The 6,067-nt window shown below is 36.7% G+C and overlaps 1 protein-coding gene across 2 annotated transcripts in view; it reads right to left on the bottom strand.

Moving 5' to 3' along the window:
* Atl2 (atlastin GTPase 2) overlaps positions 1–6,067 on the bottom strand; it is a 51,091-nt gene that overhangs the window by 30,341 nt on the left and 14,683 nt on the right. The gene's annotated exons all lie outside the window — the stretch shown is intronic.

Below are 6,067 nucleotides of genomic sequence, written 5' to 3'. Positions count from 1 at the left end.
CCAGCCCAGGCAGGAAAGTCCATGAGACTTTTATCTCCAATAAACAAATCAGAAGTAGCACTATGGCTCAAGTTGTAGAGTGCTAGCCTTGAGCAAACGAAGTTGCCCATGCTCTGAGTTCAAGCTCCGGGACCAGCAAAAGAAAAAAAAAGGCAAAACAACCCTCAAAATTTGTAAGTACTAATATATAATAACCAAATTTGGAAACTGGTAATTTTGTTAAAACCAACGAACACCTTATTCTTGTTGTAAAGAAAGTATTCATTTTGTTTGGCTGATTTGGCTGTTTAAAACGTATTTCAAAAATACGGTGGTACAGAATGATGACGTGCATCTACCTTAACTCTGTGTAGTTTTTTTTACAAAATTTGGATTAAATACAGATATAGCACTTCATCAAACACTGATAAAGGCAACTGAATAAAAGAATTGTAGTAAATTTCATTAAAATACCTGCAAATATTAACATTTGGTGGTTACCTACAGGAAGTCTTTTTCAGTTTACGATTAACCTAAGATTTTAAATGCAAATTAAATCCTGCATACAGAATAGTAATCTTATTTTCATTCTTCTCTGCTGGGTAAGATTGCAGTCCTCCAGTATTATCTTGATTTCACACTTCAGCTCTCCCTGCCTCAGCTCTCAAGCGGGTCTTCAAGATCAAAGCTGAAAGAGCACAGGCATCACCTATTTCTCAAATACCTCTCCATACCTTAACACTGATTATACCACATTATCACCACACCTTCACCATGATGCCAAGAATCAGGGCAAAAGAAGGGAGAACACAGAAGAACAAGGCAGAATACAGAAGAATTTTTTTAGAGCAATGAAACTATTCTCTGATACTATAAAGAAAAATACTATATACATTTGCCATTTTTTAAATGGAATATACAACTCCAAGAGTGAACTCTAATATAAATTATGGACTCTAGATGGTCATAATGTATCAGGGAAGGTTAATCAATTTTTTAAATGAACTACTACAGTGGTGGGGAAGGCATATGGCAATTTTACTATGAACTTATTTGTCTAAAAAATAAAATCTATTTCAAAAATATATTTGTCTTTTTGCTGCTTATAGTTTATTTTAAATCTGCCAAATTCATATATTCAGCATGAATACCAACAGAAAAAATTTACAATTCAGAGCTGATCTAGACCTGTCAGTAAACTTCAAGCTTAATTATAAGTTAAGACAAAAGAAAGGTACTACAAATCTGCATTATGATGTTACCAATGTTGTGTAGATTACATCAGCCCAAAACAAAATTTACAGAAAGAGAATGAAGAGTAGTTCACTTTTCAAAGCAATCAAAGAAAAACTCAGGTTATTATTCCCATTTCAAATCCAAATTTAAACAAACTTTTATGGAGTAACCTTGATTCCATCTCCTCAGTCCATTTATTAAAAAAAAAAAATCAGTTAACAGTCCAAAGCAAATGTTTCATAGCCTGGCACTGGAACCTTAACACTTTTTCTATACGCAATGAAAGACAGTAAGTAAGTATTCCAAAGTTTTTTCTAGCACCTATTTTTAGAAGCTTTGAGAGTTACACCATGGCACACTTATTTCTAGGAACTTACTATATATACATAAAGGACTAAGCAAAGATGCTAACAAAGATGTACATGTTTGTTTACCAGTTATTTCTGGTAGTGAAAATTAAAATTAAATGCCTCAAAACTGGGAAGCTGTCCAACTTTCAACCACATACTGACATTATGCAGCTTAAAAATGCATACACATCCTTAGAAGAGTGGTTTTAAAATTAGCATAAAATTAAGGGGAGGAGAGGCAGATTTCAAAGTACTAAAAACCATTCTCAATTCTGTTTTGCTTTGGTTTTTTGAGACAACACAGGTAAGTTCTGGCAACAGTAGCTCATATATGCAATCCTACACAGAAGGCTAAGATCTGGAGGTGAGACTCCATCTCTAAAATAAGCAGCAAAAATCAAGGCTGAAGTCATGGCTCAAGGGTAGAACACCAGCTAAGCAAACAAACAGCAAATCATTGTTGTTATTTTCAACATACCATGTGAAATTATGCTCTTTTTCTTTTGTCTTTCCGTGGTTTAACCCCTGATGTCACTGTAACTGATTTTGGTACCCTGGATATTGTATATACCACATGTACTGGAACTAGGGAAGGGAACGGGAATATCAAAATTGAGAGACAAAGGATAAAAAGACAAACCAAGACAACAGCAAGACTCACAAAACTATATGGTGTAAACCAACTGCACAACTCATGGGAGGGTAGGGAGGGGGAAGGTGGGGGGAAAATGAGGGAGGAGGTAACAAGTTCAATAAGAAATGTACATACTGCCCTACATATGAAACTGTAACCCCTCTGTACATCACTTTGACAATAAAGAAATGAATAAAAATTTTAAAAAGAAAAAATAAAATAAAAACCCAAACTGGAGGCGGGGGTGGGGGAATGTGTATGTGTGCCCGCGTGCAGCACTGTTTAAATCGTTTTAAGGAGTAGGATGAAGTTGGTAGAGATACATACGTGGAAATGCCAAAATAAAACATACTTTCCCTACAACTAATAATACAAAAAAAAAAAGAAAGAAAGAAAAACTACACACAAACACACACATATTGGAGGAAGGGAGATCGGAGTCCTCCAGTTACTAAGAATAACTGATACCATACTCATACTCTATCATAAACAGTAACAGAATTAGGTAAAATATATGAGGCATATGTTTTTTTCAAACAACTAAACAACAGGCATCACAAACCAGTCATCTCTGAAACAAAAACTCACAAGGTAAGCACCATCATCCCCCTCAGTTCTCTGGATAGGAACAATTTCCTAACCACAACAAGAGAACTAAAGCAAAAGCAAATCAAGATCTGAGTTAAACAAAACTAAAGCACTTGGAATTCATGAGGCAGGACAGTAACCCCTCGGCACTTCATTTTGACAATAAAAAAAGGAGCTGTGTGGCACCCAAAAGTCCTTGAGCAAGGGTAACAAATGTCACAGGTGCATGGGAACATAACACTATGCAAAGGCTTTCAGAGGTCACTGGCTACAGGGCTGGAAGACAAGAAGTTCTTGAGAGACTCTGAGTTCTGGCCTAGCCAGCCAGCATAGAGAGATCTTCCACATCAAGCAATGACATGAGACACTACAAAAGCCACATCTCAGAATTAAGCATGTCCTAGAATAAGGTCTGTTGAAGGTCCATCCAAACAAAGCCTAAGCTCAAGACTTGAAACAAAAAGTATCTGTAGAGTACCCAGTTTAGTAAATTAGAGCGTTGTTGACAAGGGAGAGTTTTAAGCTTTCCACAGATCCACAGTAACAAAATAAAGCCAAGCCTATATACAAGGTCCACTTACCAATATTCAATTGCTTGCCTAAACAAAAACTAGGTAACAGAATCTGGAATCTACAATACATATCATAATATACATGATTAACAATTACTCAGTATACCAAAAAGTAGAAATTGTACTTCAAAGTAAAGAAGAAAAAGTAGCAAATAAAAACTTAAATGACTCAGATTAGGAATTTAGCGGATAACTTTTCAGCAAATATGAACTCTTAAGTGAATAAATGGAGAATCTCAGCCAAGAGATACACTATTAATTTTTTAAAATTCCAGAACTTAAAGTACAATACTGAAACATTCACTGGACAAATTGGCAGAAGGAAGGAAGGAAAGAAGGAAGAAAGGGAGGGAGGGAAGACTTGAAAACAGACCAAAAGAATAAAGAATGAAGAAAAACTGTCTCAGGAACTATGGAACTCCATCCAACAAATAGTTAAGAGTCCCAAAAGGAGAACAGCTGAAAAAAAAAATTACTTAAAATAGTGAAAATGTTACCACATTTTATGACAGAGACATATAAAATCCAAAACACTCAACAAACCTCACAGTGTAATTGTTTTTAAACCGGCTCAATCACACTGTTAAAAATCAAAAATAAAAGAAAAAATATTTAAAGAAGCCAGGAAATTGGATAAAAGGGTGACACATCTTACTTAGAGAGAAAGAAGAAAACAAAATAAAGGCAGTAAGCAAAAGCTGAGTACCTGTCCAGAGCAGATATAAAAAATGATAGTATTCAGGCTGGACCTTAACATTACCAACTGAAAAGTATCTTTACTACTTTCTATAGCTCTGAAACTGAAGTAGTAAATAAACACAAATATAAAAAAGGCTCTTTGGGCCAGGCACTGGTGGCTCACCCCTATAATCCTAGAAGGCTGAGATCTGATGATCAAGGTTCAAAAGCCAGCCAGGTCAGGAAAGTCTGTGAGACTCTTATCTCCAATTAATCACCAGAAAACCAGAAGTGGCGCTGTGGTAGGATGCTAGCCTTAAGCAAAGAAGCTCAGGGGCAGTGTCCAGCCTGAGTTCAAGGCCCATGACCACCACCTACCACAACAAAAGGCTCTTTGCTCCTTCTAAGTAAATTTCCTTACGCAGTAACTAACCATTTAGAGTAAAAATAATAGGAATGTAACTCAGAGGGGGAACACTCATCTAGTATACACAAGGTACTGAGTTGGATCCCTAGCACCATACACACAGGTGAACCAGAACAGAGATTAAAATTTAAAAATTATGACATGCGGTTTATAATAGATATAGAAGTGAAAAATAATACGCAATTAAGGGCTGGTAATGTGGCTTAGTGGAAGAGTGCTTGCCTAGCATGCATGAAGTACTGGGTTCAACTCCTCAGTACTACATATACAGAAAAAGCTGGAAAACGGCACTGTGGCTCAAGTAGTAGAGTGCTAGCCTTGAGCAAATGAAGCTCAAGGACAGTGACCAGGCCCTAGAACTGGGAAAGAAGCAATTAAGACAGCCAGGCACCAGTGGTTCACACCTGTAATCCTAGCTACTCAAGAGTATCCCAGTTCAAAGCCAGCCCCAGCAGGAGAGTCCATGAGACCCTTATCTCCAATTAACCACCCAAAAGCCAGAAGAGCTGTGGCTCAAGCGGTAGAGCTCTGTCCTTCAGGCAAAAAGCTTAAGCACTGATCAGACAAAATAATGTTTATCAAAATGTACTCCAGAAAATGGAAACAACGGGGGGGGGGGGGGGGAGAGGGTGCTTTTTTTTTTTTTTGGTTCCTTTTTTTTTTTTGTCCTATTTGTTAGTTTATGTCTTTGTGACTCTAAGGGAGGCACAGAAATGGAAGAACAAAAGTAAACAAATGCAGCAATGGTACTCACTGCACACTATGTTGAACTTGTGGGTGGGGATGGGAGGAAAAAACTGGGAGGGAAGAGGCAACATTGTCTAAGAAGAAATGTACTCTTTACCTGATTTATATAACTGTATCCCCTCTGTACATCACCTTTATAATAGCAATAAAAAAATGTTTTAAGAAGTTTAAAAAAAAAGCTCAGCAACAATGCCCAGAGCCTTAAGTTCAAGATCCAAGACTAACACCAAAAAAAAAAAAAAAAAAACCTAAGACAAATGTTATAAGGACAAGTAAATAAAACTACAGTCTTAAGGTGCTACAGAAAATTGTCTTAAAAACACTATATGGGGCTGGGGATATGGCCTAGTGGCAAGAGAGCTTGCCTCGTATACATGAGGCCCTGGGTTCGATTCCCCGGCACCACATATACAGAAAACGGCCAGAAGTGGCGCTGTGGCTCAAGTGGCAGAGTGCTAGCCTTGAGCAAAAGGAAGCCAGGGACAGTGCTCAGGCCGAGTCCAAGGCCCAGGACTGGCCAAAAAAAAACAAAAAAACAAAAAAAAAACAACACTATAACATATAGCTAAAAAATGCCAGTAAGAAAACAAAATGGAACACTAATTCACCAACAGGAAAAAACACAAAAAATGTTTTGCAAATAGTAAAACAGCAAACTTAAACTCAACTCAGTAATGATACTAAATAATCTATTTCTGATAAGACAAAAATCAGTTTTTTTTCAGTTTTCTAATAAACTAATAAAATAATTTAATTTGTATTGACAAAACTACTTTTCAAATGTAAATTAAAGAAGCTTCTGTTCTCCAGTCACATATCCATATTAATATGTATTTCTCTAAGGTTGATCACACCC

The sequence above is a fragment of the Perognathus longimembris genome, chromosome 8, assembly GCF_023159225.1.
Source record: "Perognathus longimembris pacificus isolate PPM17 chromosome 8, ASM2315922v1, whole genome shotgun sequence".
NCBI classification, from domain to species: Eukaryota; Metazoa; Chordata; class Mammalia; order Rodentia; family Heteromyidae; genus Perognathus; species Perognathus longimembris.
This window is presented reverse-complemented; position numbering and strand designations above follow the sequence as displayed.